General features: G+C 39.3%; 1 protein-coding gene across 4 annotated transcripts in view; it reads right to left on the bottom strand.

Annotated features, from left to right (window-relative positions):
* Positions 1-21,008, bottom strand: part of PDE4D (phosphodiesterase 4D) — a 613,857-nt gene that overhangs the window by 27,102 nt on the left and 565,747 nt on the right. The gene's annotated exons all lie outside the window — the stretch shown is intronic.

Below are 21,008 nucleotides of genomic sequence, written 5' to 3'. Positions count from 1 at the left end.
ACAAAATAATTCAGGAAAAAAGGAAGTTTTTAATGAGCAGAAAGGCAGAAAGATTATGGAAGTCCCTTAATACCCACAGAAAACGTTAGCCATTATTTTATCAACAAGCCTGGACAACTTTCTCCACAGGAATCATAAAAAGAGGTGGCAGAGATCCCAGGAGTGGTAATGTTCAGCTTTAGTAAATTTTGAAGGACATTAAAATTTTGAAGGACATTAAAATATTAATTTTAATTGGCACAAAATTTGCAAGCAAGGTGGCTGGGCAACTTTAGGCCACTTCACAAAACATCAGCCTTGGGTAAAACAATGGAAAAGTTGAAGTACATATATTATAGGTATTTGCTTGATAAAGAACTGACATAGGAATGTAGTTAATGCCAGTCAGTATCATTTTAAGCCTTTGAACATGTAATATTTGTGGATTGTTGTAGGGCATTTGATTTAGTACTGTGTAATATCCTGCAACAGCAATGCCAACGTTGAGAGAGGACACATTAAATGGTTTAGGAACTTGATTATTGACCCATTTCTAACAACCATCAACAGGCTGTCTTCATCTAATGGGACAGTTTTAAGTAAGGCTCTGCAAGACCTAGCCTATTTTATGGTATTAAATTTCTTCATTGTTCAATACTTCTAGAGTTCTCTGCAAATCAGCCACCTGAGACACACAGGACATCCAGTAATACATTTGGTCCCATGAGTCTGCAACAACTTAACCAACATATTGCTGATGATCCTTCTAGAAATTCTACTTTCTAACTAACTTGTATCATGAAGGCTGTTCATACATCTATGAACATTTTCTGCTTGAAAGCAACTTTATGCATTTAAAAGGAAAAGGAAGAGAAATGCATCCTCAGCAGCCTGGGAGAAACCTTAATCCTCTGAAATAAAGTATTTTTGTTCCTTTCTCGTCCATCAGTTCATTAGTAAGCAAAGATTCCTGAAGGTTTAGTCAACAGAAAAGTAAGATGGCAATGTTTCAGGCTTGAGGAAAAGGACAGGAAGAAGAGTGAGGGGCCACATTGCTGATTCAGTTGTAGTACTCTTGAACTGTCCCACAGGAGGCTTACACTCTTGGTCTTTCCTTCCACAGGTCAGTAATGGGTAGTATGGGAGCTTCAGCAGAAACGTGCTTAGCTTTGAGGACAGGAGAACAGTGCTTTTTAACTCTCAACTGCAACCCATGGATTGACTATGAAGCTGCACTAGGAACCTACAAAGAGATGTCTGAGCACCAATCCTGAACACAGGTGTGCTGGATGTAGTGCACACTGTCTAGTAAGCTCCAAAATGTAAAGAGGAAGACAGCTAAATGTATCACAGCAAGGTTGTATGCATTACAAACAGGGACAGCCTGAACACATCTCATGAGCCAAATGAGAAGCCTGTCTGAGAACATCAAAAAACATTTTTAGGCTGACCTCCACACACCAGAGAACAGCAATAACCACCCATCTCAGATCCAGCTCCTACCAGTCACAAACACAAGACTGTTTTCACAGTGTTAGCCAACTCCATCTAGCATTTACGCCAGCATGCACTCCAGCAGAAAGCATCCCCACAAAATGGAAAGTCTGCTCAGTGCTGGGAGACCACAGCAGCAAAGAATGGTTATTTCATCCAAGAGCAAACCAAGCAACCAAGGGCATGTGGATGGACTCAAAGAGAGCTAAAACTGGAGGAAGAAGCAGGACAACTACGGACAAGGAAACTATGCCAAATCATCCAGCCTTACCAAACTTCTCTGGGTTCCACTTAAGACTCCCTGACTAAAAGGAGAGAAAATGTAGAACTTATATTTTTTAAAAAAATTATTTTACAAATACAAAGAGTTGTTCCAGCTGCAGCAATCATCAGCTGACACACACTAAGTCAGCAACATGGGTGGAGACAAAGTTGTGTTTACACTGATATCAAGAAGAGATGAACTCCACTCATGGCTGAGAACCAATCCTGTAACTGGAACAAATCCCTAACTCTTCTGAAGGAGTCTCAGCTTTAAGGACCGTAACTGTAGCATAATTACACTGCTTTAAAAAGGCTTTCTTGGCAGCTTCCTGCTTGTCAGAATTACATTCATTAAACACAATGGAATAGCCTACACTGTATCATTTTACAGATTTTTTATTTGGGAATATATCATTCTTATGCATCAAATATGTTGCTGAACACATTGAGATGACAATGTTCTGAGCTATTTTAGAGGAAAATACGTAGTAAAGCCCAAGACCTGATTTGTTTATTAAAGAGCTCGGCTTCTTTGTTAATAAAAAAAAGAAAAAGAAAATAAAAGAAGAAAGGACTTTCTGGTAAAATACATAATTCAGTGTTTGTATTTACTGCCCTCTAGCGATAATATAAGCATTAACTAGGAATATATAGCAGTGCATTTCTTTCAGACCAGAAATCTCATGATGTGGTCCACTAATTTTCAACCATACTACAGCAGGGCCTTTACAGGTATTCTCTACAACTGCAGTTTTTCAATAGACACTCCCGAGCATTGCACAAGCAACAAAAATTACACCCTATTTCAACCCATGTTTTGGGGACCACTGGCGATCTTTAAGATGCAATATTCACCCACAATTTTCTTGCAGGAATTCTACATAATGATAGAGTACAGTACACACATAATGGTTTCTTAAACAAATCCCTGCAGTAAATGGAGTTTCCTTTCAACAAATATATTTTACAAAACTGAGATTTTACAGAACAGCTACTGGTAAAATCTAATTTATCTCAGACAAAAGCACATCAGGGTATGATGACAGCTGCAGTTATGACAGCAGATTTGAGGAGGTGGTTGCCCTAGCAGAAAGCAGTGATGAATACCTCAGGTGGTTCTCTCTCTACCGTGCTTACCAAGTGACAGAATGAAATGCCAAACAAAATCCCGTGGTTTTGTCCATGAAATTACTATTGTGAACAGTACCCGATGTGATCAGAAGGCTTTTCAAGTTTTGCCCTAAATATAATTGAAAAAAAAACCACCTTTACTTGGATATATAGATATGTATATGTATCACATCATAAAAGCACAATACACATCATCTTTTTATGCATGTGTCAATACATATGCACAGCACACTGATACAAAAATACAATATGCCTGCATCACAACAGAAGAAGTCGTGAAACAACAGACCAGAGTTGTTGTACCTCTGGCCTGGATATGCATCAAATAAATATCCTGTGTTAAGGCAATATCTTTTAAAATTATGCTTAAATTATTGCAATGTTAGTGGAAATACCTACTCCACTCAGTTAATTCATCATATCAGCATATTTCTCAAAAGACACCAAACCATTTTGCTCAAAGTTTCTCTCTGTATCTATAAAAGATGCTGCCACACAAATCAAGCGGGCGCTCAGTTTGCACTGAACATGAGCTCAGGGAACCTGGAGCAAACCGAAATTTCAGATTTCATATTTTTCATATCTATTTGATATGCAAAAATCTGTCGTATTTATGCAAGCTATTTCATGGCATGCTTCTCCTGCTATTATTCGTCCAACCAACTTTGCAGGGAACAATCTAAAAATGAGTATTTCAAAACAGCTCTGGAAGAAGCCACAAAATACCACCAAGAGAAGGCCCTAACCTAGACTCTTTTATAATGATTTGTTGCCTTACAATACCCTAGCAGCAATTTGTTTACTTTACAATAATTCTTGTATTTTATAGAAACTGTAGTGTGGATGAAGAAGTGGAAAACAGAATAGAAATTATTTAATTATCACTTCACTTCCAGGATTTGTCTCAACACACCTCTTACACAAGCTGCTCAGGCTTTACTGTAACCAAGTCTCAGAACCAAGTAGTTCTGTACTCCATCAGAAGACCCACTCTTTGGCCTTCCAACCTCATTTTAGGAAGAGTCCTCTCTTGGAAGAGCAGAACCAAGATGTATGAAAGGGGAAACAACATTTATTCCCCTTCCCTTAATGCTTGTATTATGTAAACTATATATATCTATATCTCTCTATATATGGTGACTTGTAGAGGCCAGTGGATAACCATAACAATTCCCAAAATAAAATAATAATAAAAAACCCCACACCCAAAACACAAAAACCCAGAACAACCCCAAGTGAAAAATAAATCAGCTGTGGGACAAAAGAAAAAGATAGGGCTTCTTCCTTAAAATTGCATCCACAGGTGGCATAGCAACTCAGTCACATTTTTTTTTTTTGTCCATTGTTTCTTAGAGACTGCTGTTGGGGAGGATCTGCTACTGTCATTTCTGGTCTTTCTCCTCAATTCTTTCCATTACACATATCCATTCCTCTCTTGGGAACAATGATGACCAAACAGACAAAGCACTGCTATCACCTTCAGTCCTTCCCTTTACCTACAAACAAAAATGCACCCTGCCTCTCCACCTCCTCCCAGCAAAGTGCAGCAAGAAAGCCGGGTGGAAATCTCAGCCTTAGATACTGCTGCGCAATTAACTTATACCATACTTCTGTGTTTCACTGAGGTGCCACTTCTTTGTCATGCTTTGGATCTGGACATTTTCCAAACAACATATTGATATCCACTCCCCAATTCCCGAAGTGCAGCCCTAGCCAAGGATGCTTTGTCAGGGCAACCAATACAAAAAACAGGCAAGTTTTGCTCTAAGGGAAGTCTCAGGGCTGCTCCTATGCTCCTCAGCAGTAAGCTCCTGTTTTACAGACATTTTAACATGCTTTACAAAAAGCAAAGAAAAATTAATCTGACTCAGAAGACTAGCGTGATCTAGTACGTGCATCTCCTTCATGTGGCTATGCCCACTTCAGTGCATCTGTGCAGAGGCAGTCCAAAGGCATTTAGAAAAAGAAGAGTAAATGTGTGAGAGGTACTGCAAAGACGTAACACTTCAATAATGCACCTAAAATTATGCAATACCGATGTCAAAGGAATGCTGCTGTTAATAAAAAAATATTTGTGCCACAGAGACACATGTGCTCTTAGCTCCAGCTAACCGCCTGTGCCCTGCAGCGCAGGAATTCCTGTGACTTGTACGTGTTATCCCAGCTATGCCCACTGCAAGTGCTTTTTCTACAGCTTATTTCCAGAAGTAAGATTTACAAGCTACATCAGTGTAACACTTTAGAAAGATACTTATATTATGGGATAAAAACTCATTGAAGTTTAAGCCTTTCCCAAGACAACTTGTGCTAAAACCATAAAGAATTCATGCTAGAGAAACACTAAAGGTGATTTCTTCTAATAACAAAATGCTCCTCTGCAAACAAGTATTTTGTCATTTAAGTATCGTGAAAAGAAAAACAGGATTTTTTTTTCTAACATATATTTTCAGGAAATTCTAACAGTTCCATTCTTACTGAATGGAAAAGATTTGGCTTTGTACATATCTGACAAAGTTTTTTTTTCCTTTTCCTAGTCCATATCTAATTATCATTTGCCTAGTTAACACTGGCAGTCATGTCTGACAGACATAATAGGTAAAAAATAAGAGTAAAAAATTCCAGCTTGCCACCAGTTACAGGAAGGAATACTGCACTTATTCCTTGATCACCTCACAGATCTCATGCAACTCTCAGGCTGTTACTCACACACAATTTAAAGATATCTAGGAAGAAAAACTTTTGCAGTGTTTCCCTCCTTTTGTCCTTTATAAGGGTTTTTTCCCTTAACATGAGTGTCAGTTTGGGCTAAGAAATAGTCTGTAATAAAAGGAATATAAAATGCAGAAGCATCTTAATAACTTATATTTTTAATATATATATGTATATGCACTCTGCAAGTGAATACCTACCCCGTAAATATCTACTGTAGCATAGCCACAAAAGATGTTTGTACCCACATCATGCATTTCTGCAGACAGCTATGTCTAACAAATGTGCAAAGAGGAGTGATACTTCACTCACAGAGCTGCGATGGTGCATTCACGTTAAGACTGATACACCAGCAAAAACTGAGCTTTACGGATATTGCCTATTTCACACAGAAAACTGGCTTGCTGTATAAGGACAAAAAACAGCTTCTCTGTTATTGCTGGATTAATCTTACTTCTCCTGTAATACAACATTCTTATTTTAATGAGGTGTTCCTACTCTAGACCTGGCCAAGCACATGCTTTAACAGTTCATCAGAAATCCTGTTGAATGGTTGCCATTTCATTCTAAAAGAAATGAGTCTTTTAATTATCTTTTTTTTTTTAAGCTACAGTCATGCTTAACATACAGTTCTTGTGAAAAAACAAAAATTAAACATGACTTTTTTTTTCTAATTCTAATATATGATAAAGCCAAATATAAACCAAACTATTTCCTATCCTTCTAAATACTATTGCTCATTTTACAAAAACAGAAGGTAAAAAAGATCCTTTAAAAAAAAAAACAAACAACAAAAAAGCAACAAAGCAATGATATTGCAGACAAAAGCAGAGACTTGTGGACTGCAAACTAACACTGCAGTGAGCTCAGTACAGCTCAGATATAAACACGCCTTATATAAACATCCACAGTAGATACCAACACTTTGAAAGCAGACTGCAAGTTGTTTCATGCAAGTTTGTTGGTTCAGTTAAACTGTGGCTGTTCCAACTAAAGTGCACGTGATAGTGTTATTGTTCTTTCAAGGAAAAACTCAAAGGTTATCCTCCAACTAATATTAATTCCAGTATGTCCTTCATACGTGTCATTTGATTATTTATTTAGATGCTCTAAACATGCTCTAAATCTACATACATTCAGAAGAAGCAAAGATAGATCCATCCAGAACATGAGAAACAACAGTCTCATCCATTACACCCTTGTCTCATGCATACAGGGAAACACAAAACTGTAATGCTTCTTTCTTTGTCTGAGTGAGTGGTTCACCCAAATGCCTCTAGGTCAAATTAAGCAAACAAGCACAAAACCCAAGTGGTTTCCAGTCCCACAGTCAGGTGTACTGTGAGGTTGGGCTTACTGGTATGCAAGAGAGACAGGGACAAGATAACGAAACCAGGCCAGAGGCACCTCTGTAGTTTCCTGAATTGCATACTTACTACCTGCGTGATTTAAACTCCTCTTACAAGAAGTCTCAATAATTGCATGAGGAAGCTCATGGTATGTTCATGTTCCCTTACTATTGATACCAGTAATTTGCTTCTTATCCTACACAATGGATCCGAGTGTCCCTTTGACACTGACTTCTTGGTGACAGCGCACCATGGGGTGCTGCTGCATTCAGATCATGCATAGACATGGATTTGCCAGCCGTGGATGTCTGCATACTTGGCCAGGGCTTGGGAGGTTCAGACCAGGCCACGCTGGGGAGGCGTTGGCCAAGTGCTGGTAAGGACGAGTGACGCACCCACACCTGATAGAGAACACTCCCTGCCTCCCCATGCCAACACAGACAGATGCCTTTCAGTTTGGCAACCCCGTTTAACCTTGCACTGGAGCAGAACAGGCAAGTGCTCACACTGTCACAGACAAGTCTCAGCTGGGCAGCAACCGACAGCTGAGATGCAGCTGAAGAAATGGATTGTTAGCATCCTTCATCTCTGGCTAGTGGAGTTTCCATGCAGCTCACCACTCAATATAGACAGGAAGGAACATAAAAAGGATCAGACTTGCTCGGGAGGGGGTGCTCATGGAAAGTGAAAGCATCAGGAACAACGACTGAGGGTCAGGAAATGCAACTGGATGCCTAGTTTTGCCATGAGTGTAGGCTTGCAATGCCACTCTACCCTGTGAACATTTTCTTCCTTTCCACCCCATGCTGCTGACTGTTGCGAGACAGGGGCATTAAACCAGAACCACTCTTGTGCTACGTGGCTCACGTACCCTCCAGGCTGGACTTCGTTCTGGTCTCACCAGCTCAGAACCCAAGGCCTACATTCAGGAGCCCTCCCAAACATGGCTGGTTTTGCACTAAGTTTTGTTTAAGGTAGCTACAGGGAGCTGCTGAAGAACAACTCCTACACCTATTAGTCTCCAATTCAGCCTCATCACAGCAGCTGAGAGGATTTTGTAGGAGCCCTCTCACCTGGGTGAATTTAATTTCTTGTTACAAAATAAAACTAAGACCAAACAAAGCACCGAGATGATATCAAGTCACACAATATATAAACACGCATTTCTCATTAACTTTGTAGACCTGGATTTCAGGTGAAAGGCACCCTTTTACTAAACATCTGCTTTTTTTAAAAAAAAAACACTATTTTTGCATTATTTACAACTCATTGTTCAAACGTAGAAAACACTTTCACGCTAACTTTTCTAGAAGAATAAATAGTATGGATAGATATTAAGGTTTACTTGCCATGTCAATGTACTCACCCTCAGCAATGTTACTGTGGGTTGCTCCTCAGCAATCTCAGTTTGACAGAACACCAATAAATTCATATTTGCAAGGAAAATAATTCTACTGCTAAATCAGTATTTCCTTTGCTAAATACAAGCTGCATTTTAGCATTTTCTATTTCCAGTATCTATTGTAACAACATACAGTAATCACCTTTTGTGAATGCTGCTTTTATTCAGGGTTTTTATACCAGTGAATATTTTGTATTTAACTATGAATAAATGTACATTAGTAATGATTAATATGCTTTAATGTTGATAATTTAGGTCACTTATGAATTTCTATAATATAGCAAAGCACTAAAGAGAATATAATTTTCAATTCAAGACCTCTGTTTGATCAATGATAACCCATGATCACTTATTTTCTTTGCTGAACACTAAACTGTAATGAACCCTGCCATTCATGCAAAGGTAGAAACCAAAGGTAGACTAAAAATCCTGAAAATTACATCACACACTGAAAACTGATCAGGTTCCACTTAAAAAAAAAAAAAGTACATCATTAGATTGGGGTATATTCTCTGATGAACTTGCAATAAGAATACAAAATATAGACACACATACCCATATACGCGGGTCCCACACACACGCACCAGCCCATTTTTGCCGTCAAAAGGACAGAAGTGTTAAAAAGGCTCACAGCCTGCAACAAATTAAACTTCCTCCAGTCTTCCGAAGTCCCTGCTTAACAGATTATTCTACTAACACTTTACCATAGAGATAACAATGCTAAATAAAACTGGCTATGGGCTCCATCCACAGCCTGATGAAGTAAATTTAAAGACTCTCATTAGCCCCAGCAGGCATTACATCAAGTTTGAGTTGAATCCGAACAAACTGTTCAAATGCTCTGGGCAACAGGAGTGATGCTCTAGTAGTACCACCTTCCAGCCCCCGCAATGCCGTACCTCTGCTCAGCCTCCAAACTAGAGAATAAAACTCAAAGGGTGTAACAAGTCCAGTTCATCTGTATCAGACTGTGTAGTTAACTAGGGAGTTTATGTCTTGTCTAAGGCAAATTCCATTAAAAATTAGTTAGGATGTAACATTTTAATATTCATTGATGTTATTAAGATAATGTTCATACCCACTTCTTAAGACTGATATGCCTATTCTATTAATTACTGCTTAATTTAACACTACATGTTTAAAAGGCATATTCCTAGCTTTTAAAAAACAAACATGCTGTCGATTTGTAGACTGTTTTCTCAGCACGCATTAGGTGATACAAACTCCCAGTATTGCCCATTCCACTGAAAGCACAACACACATTTTTCCAGACTAGAGCAAACGTTTACCTTATCCATTGTTCAGTGTACTGCTGTATAAACACTTCATATTAAAAGAACAGTATAAATACATGAAGTCCCAGGTCTTGATCAGAAAATTTTCCAAAAACAAAGGACGATGAAGCAAAGCTAAGCTATTAATCCGAGTCTGCAAACAGACTCCTTGAAGTCCCTGATAGTCAAAAGGTACAAATCAAAATGATCTTATCACTTCCACTGCTTCCATGCATAAGCCCATGAGCAAGCCACCCAGCAGATGCAGTGTGGGTCAGCATGACTCCGCTGTTCAAAGCTATGTGCATCAGAGAAGGTAAGAGACCATCACCAGGCAGGATGCGGGGTGAGAAGACAGATTGGGGAGCAGATAGACCTGTGTAGATCGTGCTATTTCACAACAGCCAAGACACTGTGGAAGGAACCAAAAAAGAACACAAAAACAAACCCCAGATGACTCCTCCCTCAAGAGCAATTAAGGCATGGTTTCATACCTAGGCACACTATTCAAATGACAGGGTGTAACAAGGTGTAAGACCAACACCTGTCCTCTCATCCTCCACTTAGGTCACTCAGGCACCTTGAGTCTTCTATGACCGGGACATTTTTCAAGCTCTGACAATAATTGCCAGAACAAACCTAAAACCCCTACGTACATCATCATGCAGTTATTTACACCACATTTATAAAATCTAAAAGACACATAAGCACAGGAATAGTATTGACCGGGAAAGGTAAAAAATTCACTACAACACAGTTACTAAATTTTTTTCTTCCTGCAGTTCTACTTTATCCCAAGAACACAGTTTTATTTTGTATTGTTACATCATTCCTATAGCAAATATATCTTTCATAGCTCTGTGAAACAAAGATCAGGTTACAGATGTACATTCCTAACCACCAAAAAATCATTACTTAAGTTTTAGCCCCCAAATGCCAAGATTTGTTTCTGCAGAAGATTTCCAGATCACTTTATCTTCTTGTATTTAAAATTTAGTCATTCCATTTTAAAAATCAAGTTCTATAAGCAGGGATGTGCTGAATGCTGTGCTAGAAATACCAAGCTCTGACTATCATTCGACCAACTGCATCATCTTCACAGTTACGAGCTTTAAGAGCTCTCCCATAATAAAGCCTCTGAAACCTTTTCAGCAACAACCAAAAAGAGCTGCAAAAAAATCTCTCCCAGCTGGAAAAAGTACATATTTGTTTTCACTTATGCTAAGAAAAGAGGAAAAAGCAACTAATTACCAAATTATGAAATGCAATCTTACCTGGGTCCAGTATTGAGACATACAAAACTTTGGCCATGCTTCATAGTACAAGAAAAACACATTCATTTTAGTAAGAGATCTGAGCTCTGGGCTTTAAAAGTTTATGTATCCAAAGAGATACTCTATGATTTGTCAAATAATTAATCATATTAGTGCTTCTCTGCAGTAAACATGCTTATAAATTTTCTGGCTAAAGTTTCCATTGCAAGTGAAAAATAACTTCATTTAAAGACACCCTTACATACTTAATGTCAGATTTTGTTTTTTGGAATCTGTCTTCCTGCAAGTAGTGTGTTTCAGAACACCTCTGACGTGCATATAGAGAACTGCTTTGTAAATCCAAAGGTACTTGCTTCTTGTTGAGCCACGCTAGCTTGCATTTACTCCAAAATGGCACCCTCATCTCTGCTTGTTGCTATGGCCACACCATATGTCAGGCTTGCGCTTTTTTCCCCCCAGACCTGTTCGTTTTTGACAGGCCTAGGTGCTTCCTATTATGGTGCCTGCATCAGCACAGCGTGCATTCACAGCAGCAGCGGCAGGAGCCAGCAGCTGCCGCCAAGGTGATCAGCATGCAGCAGAGAACTGAGATGCTGCGGAGTCCGAGCATGCTCCTTGCAGCACTGCACACAAGGGCTGCTGCAAGACACATTTCACAGCGTGCAGATAATGCATCTGGGTTCGGCTGAAGACGACCTTTTAACTCTAGTTTTCTGTGGCAGCAAAAGCTGAACATAGGTAAGCTAAGGCTAAGAAGGGAGAATCCCAGGGAACCACGTTTAGAAAGCAAAATAAATACTGCATTTTTCAAGGTCTCAAGTACCCCTGATTCTGAGACGCTGCTATTGAGCATCAGAGGTCAGCATTTTAAATCACATAACAAGAGCACAGTAAAAAACATCCTTACAAACATGCTCATCATTAACTTTCAAATGTAATTCCAGTATTTTATAGCTTGTTTCATTCATTCCAGCTACTAAACTGAAAACATTTTGTTTCATGTGTCGTTGTAGCGGAGGTCCTTTTGCGCACAGGGAATACATGGCCAAAACCAAACGTATGGTAATTCCCACACTACCCACACATTACTTGTAATGTTCCAGAGCTTACTCACCGTGCAATAGGTAACTAAGTCACCAATGACATGCTTGTGGCAATAAAGCTTACCAACAATAGCCAAAGATTCACAATACTCCTGACACACTCAAGAGCTCCAACCACCTGCAAACTCAGCAGTAGCAAAGCTCAGCCCAGCCATTATCCTTCAAAATAATTTAAAGATGCACACAGTAAAGCAACTCTTTTTTCTCAAAAGCAAAAGTTATCAAATCTTAAAAAAAAAAAATTAAAATTCAACCATTCCTTGTATTTGTCATTACTTATCACGGCCCCAGTAAAGTTTGGCAAATTTCAAACACAGAAAATATGTTAATTGCTCAAAAGATTGTGTGCATAAAAAGTTTATTTTCTAGTCCATCTTGCCCATTTTTCATTACAATACGCTCAAAGATGCTCAAGTCCACAACATCTACTTGGCAGCCTACTTTTCAGTTGTTTCTGCTCTTCAAATTCTTTCTTGCTCTATTAACGAAACAGCACTATCTTGCTATTTCTTTTGTTCTTACACTAATCCCTATTGTGCCTTCTGCTCACCATTCTTTCCTGCTAGAGTTGCACTACTTTTTCAGTGTCCCAGGGATGAATTTTGTAGAAACAACGCTAAAGAGCACAGCCAAAATGTCACCTTGGGTGTTTATCCTTTTTTTATTCAGATCAGCTCTGAAAACTAACAACTTCCCTGTGTCAGTGTGTACCGTGAATCTTATTCCCACTTTGCAAAAATTACTCTTCATTTAGATCACTCTTTGAAGCTCCAATGTGTGGCTGATGTATTATGAAAATCATTGTTTCCACATAATAGAAATGTTCAGGGTAAGGTACCTTTCAGTTTACATTCCACAGTGCATAATATACACCTTTAGAAAGGGTAAGAAAAAATATTTGACACCTTCATTTCTACTCTCTGCAGCTAAAATAACTTTTCAGTACCGAATGGTGCAGTGCTGCCATCCTGAATCTATTGAAAGGAATCAATATACAGCAAGAGAAGGGTATTTTATGATAAAATTCTGCCTATCCACTTGGCAGTTCTCCTCTTAAAATTTGATTTATGGTACTTAAAATATATTGTTAGTCATTTCGCTCTTGGCCATTAGAAGAGACATCTTTGTTACAACTGTTCATTCTGAATCACAAAAATAAGGTTTAGGAAAATGTAACTATCTCAGCTGGCAGCATGAGGTTGTCTGTAATTCTGGGTAAAATTATTGCATTAAGGCTTCAGAGTCAACCTTAGCCACGAGAAGATCAGACGGCCCTGGTTTAAATATGTTAACACCTGCTTGAACAGGTCCTTTCAATCATTTAAACTACTTCAATTAAAAACCACACATCATCATATCCATCAAACAATACTCCTGGCTTTATGTACCTGGGGAATATCACTCATGTAAGTGGAATGGTTACAAGGTTGCAGTTAACCATAGACATTTCCTGTAAGGTCCAGCTGTTTATTCCAGAATGAAATGAACACTGACTTGTTTTGATTGCTTTATATGACTTTGGAAAACCTGTTTCTAAATTTCTTCAAAACGACAAAACTTCAGGCAAAAAGAAAATACCACTGGTTAGTATATGGTGCTTATGAACAGAGGCAAGTGAAAGCTACCATTAACACACATTAAATTAGTGAGGAACAATGATGGCGGAGCTTGAAAACCAGCCTGGACTATTGCACAGTAAAGTAATTGCTGTCTGATTAACACTTTGCCAAAGTCTAGTGTTGATGAGAGTGGATTGCATTCTGACATTCAGGAAATCTGCTAATGAGTGATCTTTCCAGCTGAAAACCTAACTTACACGTGATTGTATGCAGTGGGGAGTGCAGGGGGTCCTGTCACCGAGCTGTGCCGTGCAGACACTAACTGGACAGCACGGCTGAACACATGAAAGCATCAGCAAGATGCTCAGAAGTATGTTTCCAGTTCGCCACAAACACATCTTAACCACTCCACCTCAGTTCCCCAAACTGTGAAACAGAAATACTTCTGACCTGTCAACAGTGACGTGAGTGTCATTGTTTATCACTGTAGCACAGTGCAGGCAATTTTTTTTTAAATGTAACTTGCAGTACAAATAGATGAAAAAGGGACCTTAAAGATCTGTATTGTTTCACAGGTGAGAAGCTAACTCAGATACTGCTGTAACATGCTTTATATTTTGAACCATTTTAAATAGATCTGTAAGCTACTTCTGTACTTTTTGTACAAATTAGAAACTATCCTTGACCAAGAAAAATGAACTCTTACTATGCAAAACTACATGTATTTTAATTGCAACCCTGATAATTCTGATCTATAATAAAGACCAAAATCAGTCAAATTTAACTGGAAGGTCTGCTTCCAGATCAGCTTTCCTTTGCCCTCTTTGCTTTCCCTCCCCAAACATAACCAACAGCAAAAATGCATAAACCAGCAGCCTTTCCCATAGCAATTATGAGCAGAGGGTTTAGCTAAACATTGTCTTGCTGAGGGATCTTATAGAAGTACTTAGTCAGCTCAAATTCATTAACTGATTATATATTAGTGGGTTACCACCTAATTAATAGACATAGCAAAGTGTTTAAATTATATTTGTAGCTAATCTCATAAACAGGCCCCGCACACCAGCTTGACCCAGTGTTGCTTGTGATTTAGGGCAGATGATACTATTGCCTGTGCAGCTCCATCTCCACACCCGTAGCAGGTAAGCAGAGCCAACGACAGGCAGAACTTGCCCTAGCAGAGCAGTGTACCAGGCACATATCAGGGCAGCCACAGGGAAGCTGCAGCTGAACCCCCGCTCAACAGGCAGGTGCTGGCCACTGGCCTGCTTACACAGTTTCAAAGCAGGATGAGTAGCATCACTTTCTGTCATGCCTTACCTTGCCTTGCAAATTCAGATTTGCAGCCACACAGCGGATGGGCTGCAGATTAACTACATCTGGGATCAATTTCTAATGACATACGCTCTATTTAAAAAAAATAAATGAGTACAGGACATATCCATCCATAATACACTTAATTCTATCTATGGTAAGTCTCCTAAAACATGGGAAGTTTTGGCAGATGATGCCAAAACCCCTACTAACGTAACCGAAACAGAACAGTTTCTTAGTGCAGTTTCTTTATGAGGCAGAGGCTGAATTGACGTTTCAGCAAATGCCACATTCATTGTACCAAAACTTTAGACAACACAAAATGTATTTCAGAGAAGAAAAAAAAAAAAGGAGAAAAAAAAAAACCAATGGCCACTGCTCTCCAAAATGTTTCACACCTTACAGTCTAACCTTGACTACAGCAGCATGCTATTATGAACACAATGCAAGAGCTCTCGGCTCAAGGAGCCACAAATATTTAGATACTTATCATGCCTTTCAGTAGCCATTAATTTCACCTTTATTATTAAGCAAAAAGTTATGAAGTACTCATGTCCATGAAGCCTTTTCACATTAAAACCTTGGGGAAAAAAAAAACACAGTATTTTTTGTAAATGCCACAAAAAGCCATATTGATGTTTGCATTTTAACTTTAATTCAACTGCTGGAAGAGCTTCATAATTTTCAAATCCTCTGTTACAGTGGTTGAAAGTAAAGTTATTTTCCCACATCAAGTCCTAGTTATTTACTCAGTAACTTTTTGTCTATATTATTCTGTGCCATTACACTAAGAGGAAAGAATCTTTTGTACTGTCATTTTTCCTATAATTAAAAAGGCTACAGAAAGGACTGTTTGTGTGCTGGTATGGACCATTTGCCTATATTTATGGAAAAAAAATTATCAAGTTTTTTGTGACTGGAAAGCTATGCAATCCTAGAAGCAGCTAAAAAGCTGACAAGTATTAAATCATAGCAACCCTCAGAGAGGCACTATTCCTCTTATGTAGCTCTCACATCACAGACTTTTTAAGAAGCATTGATTGGAAGATGCAGAAACCAATCAGTTTTTTCTAAAATTTAACATACAGACTGATCTGACAGGTTTTGGAGCCTTGAAATGCCAGTGTTATTTGTATCGACCATGATGTGGCAACTCTAGGCTCCTTCCCACTGGCGTGGAATGGGATAGCCTGTCTGGTGTCCCTCCATTTGAGAAGTGCCCCGACCACTGGAAGGGGCTCACCCCACCACCCAGTTAAGATGTTTCCAAGTCACAAATGCCTGCTCGTCATGGCCCAGGGAGGCGAACACTTGCCCCTGCATAGCCACACAAGGAGAAGGGGCTGCTCACAACTCGGACACCTTGAGCCTCACCCACCACATTTCCTTCTTTCTCAACAACAGACCTCCAGCTCTGTCGTGCCACCAACGGCCCCACTTACTATCCCTGCAGAAGAAGGGGACATTTCACGATTCTTCTCATTTGAAATCAACCCGACAGTTCCTATGGAAGCAGCACACGTTTGCACAGAAGAGATGCAGCCAATGCCAAACTGGCACCACTACTCCATCCACTCATTTCTGAGAAGATGGAAGTGTTCATAAATGGTAAGGAGGGGTTGGTGCAAGCTGTCTGCACGAGAGCAACTTTCACCTGTTAGCTCACTGCAGCAAGTCCTTGCACAGTATAGCCAGCAAAGTGCTATCTCCTTGTTTTATATATATGAAAAATAATAATATACATACACACACACACCCCCGCACTCATCACTGTGGTTACCCAAGAGGAAGTCTGCTGTTTTCCAGAAGTCTTACATGGGAGCAAGTAAGGTTGTGCACAGGGAACTGCACTCCTGCCCAGAGGTTTTTAAATCCTTTTGGGCTAGCTTCAGTGCGTGGAAGGGGAGGAGTGTGCCTGTGAAGGTAGTCCTTCCTTATCTCCATAGTCCTCTTCCTTTTCTCTTGTTATGAAGCACAACAAAATTGGGGAACCCACACAAATATGCATTAACTCAAATTCATGCTCACCACTTTATTAGTATCCCTTTACCACTGTACTAACCAAAATCCTTGACGAATAAAAAATTTCCTGATGCTGCACTCAACAAGCATTTTCTTGCTAACAGCTGCTCCTTAATTGTAATCTTCATCAGAAGCAGCACTCTAAAGAGCTACCCAACCCTTGGATTTTCCTAGGAAGATCTGGGAGCATAAGAACCAATTAAACTATCATGTCAGCCAGTCAAGTGCAACGACATTGCCAGATATTATACAAGAAGACTGTCACACAACAAACTCCATCAAGCTTTTCATCTGGATATCCATGCTTTTAAATCCGAGAAGCAAAACCGAGATGCTGCCTGATCTGCAACAATTTAGTCATGACAATAACAAATTTCTTTTCTACTGTTACATTTCCAGCACATATTTTTCATGTGCAATAAATGCTGAAACTCAAGAGAATGACAGATGTTTAAATCCTCTTAAATGGATATGACAACATTATCCTGCCCCTTAATTGGAAACAGGTCACTCTAATCGGTGGCTATGAAGAAGAGGATACAATTTTACTCTAGCTGAACTTCCACGATTGGAAAAAGTACTGCAAAAAATTATGTTCCTACGTATGAAATCTAATTTCTGACGACAAGCTCCTAACCACGGTACGAACCCGTCCCTAAAGTTGGCAGCAAGAATTCAAAAGACAATGCTAAAAACTAGTCTGCTAATAAAAGACTGAGTCAGTGGCATGATCGATGTTTACTAGTTCTAGACTCAGCCTGTCTAGGCTCCTCCAAAATTACCGACCACCACAGCACTTAAGCTTTTTCCATAGAATAAGGCAAAGATAAAACAGATGAATGGACCAAGTGAGGAGTCAGAGTCTGTTGTCAGCTCCATATATTCTGGACATGGGGAAACCCAGAGAGCTGCTGTCAGCCTGCAGGAACACGCTGCTCCTTCTCCATCCACAGCTAGTGCCTGTGAAGAGCTGCCAAGAGGCACCTTCTGGCCCCACTCATCTCGTCCCAGCAAGGGTCACGCAGGAATGCAGGCAGTGCATTCCTCCCCTGCCCCGGGAAAACCCAGCAGAGGTGAAAGAGCACTTCTGTTTGAAGCATGTTAGGGATTTTATACATAGTCCATTATTTGAACTAAGTAATTAGTTTAGCCTCACTCTTTCCCTGGATACTACATTGGTCAGCTCCCGGTTGCCTGTGTGAGCCTTTTAGTACTGTAAGGGAGGAAAGGAAAAATACTTTGTAGCAGCAGGAAAATGTGATTATAAAACAGCTCAAGTTGGCAGGGTACTTCAGGAGGGAATAAAAAAAAAAGTAACTAAACAGATTTGAAGTTGTCTTTGTTTCCTTCAAGTGTAATTTTACTTTACACTAAACACTTACAGGTAGGTAATCTTTTTTTTTTAAACAAAGTATCATTAAGATTATTGTTTGAGCACAGGTAATGGGTGACAAGTACAAGACCATAAACATAAACCAAAATCCCACTAACATTTGCACCAAGTGTTATGTTAGTGTAGTCTTTGGAAGTTAGTTGCTTGGTAACATTGATGCTTTGGGCATCTTCAAATCACTCAGAAATGTCAGGGTTTTTTAATAGTAACCAGCACTACTAACTGTCTGTAAGTAGATTTCACCTCTAATCTGTGAGCATTTGCACAGCCTGGTATACAAGTTGGACAACTATAAGATAGTTTATACTTAAGAAGTAGTTTCATAGTTAACATGGTCAAACTAAATGAAACCTAAATCTTCTTAGCTTTGATACATAAAAAAGCTTCCTGGAGAAAAGGCATTCATGTAGTTTACAGTGCGAAAGAAATACCCAATGAATGACCTTTTCCAAACTTTTATTTGTATCAGCAAATCCTGCAAAAAATGCCATCTGTGGTAAACTTAAAACTGAAACAGTAGCACATGAATTGAAACTTTTTCCACGTCTAAATTCAGATACTCAGACACACAAAAGCAACATACTAGAGATGCTTGCAAAATCATGATTACAGAAGTGAAAATATACTTTTGCGTATCAGTTTCATTATAAGTAACCTTCCACATTTGACTAATCTACATTTAATGATGTCTAGCAGAAAGTGGTTGCTACATCTTTATTATTGGCATTCTTCATTTATTTATTGCCTATCACAGAACAGCTGTCAGACCCAGAATCAGGGACTTAAGCTAGGTACCAAACACTGGAAGAAGATAAATCTTCTCCCAGAGAACTTAAAATCTATTAATTTTTGCTTTAATCTTGATTGACAGAAAAGGAAGAGGGGATTATTCGTTAAAAAAAAAGAAAGAGCAAATGATTAAACAAATTTAAAAAACGCCATCACTCTGCTATCTGGAAATTTTAAAAAGATCTTTGGCTCATACAAGTGTATCAAAGCATACCTCTGTCTAAAGTTAGAAGTCACAATCAGCAAGCTAGTACACACCTAAAAACTATGTTTTTCAACACAGATATTACTCACAATTCTGTTTAGCAGAAACTGATAGGGGTCAGCACCTCTGGAAATCAGAGCATTTAAATACAGGCATCTAATTATGCCTTGGGATCCTATCTTTAGTGGCCCAAATTGGTAAACTATTTCCTAAAATGAATTTATTTCTGTCCAAGTAAGCATCATGCAGAAAAGTACAACAGAGCCACAGTCCACTGACATTAGCCAATATTAACAGTACATCATACAGAAAATCTGAAATAGGTCTGCAAAAATTTAAGACACTTCAGTTATTTTTCCAAATTTAAGGTGCTTCTTGTTTGTTTTCTAGTTTCAGAGCCGTTCAAGACTTTACAGGGTTTCTGCAGGAGTATGAGAAACTTCCTGTGCTTTTAAAAAGAACCCGGGATTCTCTTGTTTAGTACCCAGTTCCAGAAGATGGTAGCTTAAGAAAACACCAAAGTACTTTAAGAATCATAACAACATAATGACAACTGGTAATACTTTTAAATACTATGTGCTTTTGAAATCAGATTTATTTACGAACTACACCTATGGATGCATCAGAGACCTATCCTTCAGTTACTTCATGTGCAATGCCTCCAGGCACTTGGAAATTTGCTTATCACAAGGATGGCTGGGAAATGGGACGTCACCTAGATATTACAGTCAACCTGGTGTAACCTTGGCAGCCAACCATCATGGCTGGCTTCCGATAGAACTGACCTAGAGCATGTTCTCAAAGTTTTTCGAGTGACACTTACTGCCACAACACACCAGGGCTCATCTGGAGCTTGTGGAGGGCACCCCGTGCCTACTGCTTCAAGCAGTTTTAAGCAAGGAAAAGAAGGATCTTTCCATGTGTCTGCGTCATCCCACTTTCAGTCATCCAAAGCTGTAAGCTGGCACGTCATAGACTACTGCTAATTGAGCATGAGTGGCACATAAACAAAATAAATACCCTTGGACTGGGATACGCTAATGCGAGTCCTACGCAGGCATTAGAGACAGTAAGGGGATTCCACTCAGACGCATGCAATTGATGGTTCAGACTGCCAACTCACTGCACTGAGAGGGACTGGAGATAACACTCACTCCCTGACATACTTCAGTCATTCAGGACAAACAATAGTCTTTCTTCCCTGGACTTTTTTTTCCACCCGCTGCTATGGCAGCCTTTGCATGAGTAAAAGCTCTTACTTGGTGGAGAGCTCAGCTCTTATGCCACCCATTATGCCTCACACATGCTTACATAAGAAAAGAAAACTAACACTGATAAAAATGCTGTTATATGCAAAAAAGGGGGCGGGGAGGGGGATAGATAAGGGAAGTAGCTGAGAGTCTGGGAAAAAACCCAATCCATCAATCTTGCAGAATAGCTCTTAATGAATCCCAGAGAAAGGGAAAGAGGGAAAGATGGTGAGACACCATGTTCTGTACCAACAACATTCCTTCTCCTGATTTTCTTATCTGGTTTAAAGGACTCACTCTTGGGATAGAGAACTGGATACTCTTGCATATTCACTGCTATACTGAAGTCTATGTCCTTAGCCTGGAGGAAAGTTATTCTACTTCAGTTTCTCTTTAAACTAAAATAGTATAATTTACCTATATGCCTCACAGAGATGTCGCAGTTTGCAGTTATATTATAATAGGAGGTGCTGTATAAATGCCGGTTCCGTTTTAAT

Source organism: Phalacrocorax aristotelis, chromosome Z, assembly GCF_949628215.1.
Source record: "Phalacrocorax aristotelis chromosome Z, bGulAri2.1, whole genome shotgun sequence".
Taxonomy (NCBI): Eukaryota; Metazoa; Chordata; class Aves; order Suliformes; family Phalacrocoracidae; genus Phalacrocorax; species Phalacrocorax aristotelis.
Note: the sequence above shows the minus strand (reverse complement) of the source record. Positions and strands in the feature narration are given on the sequence as shown.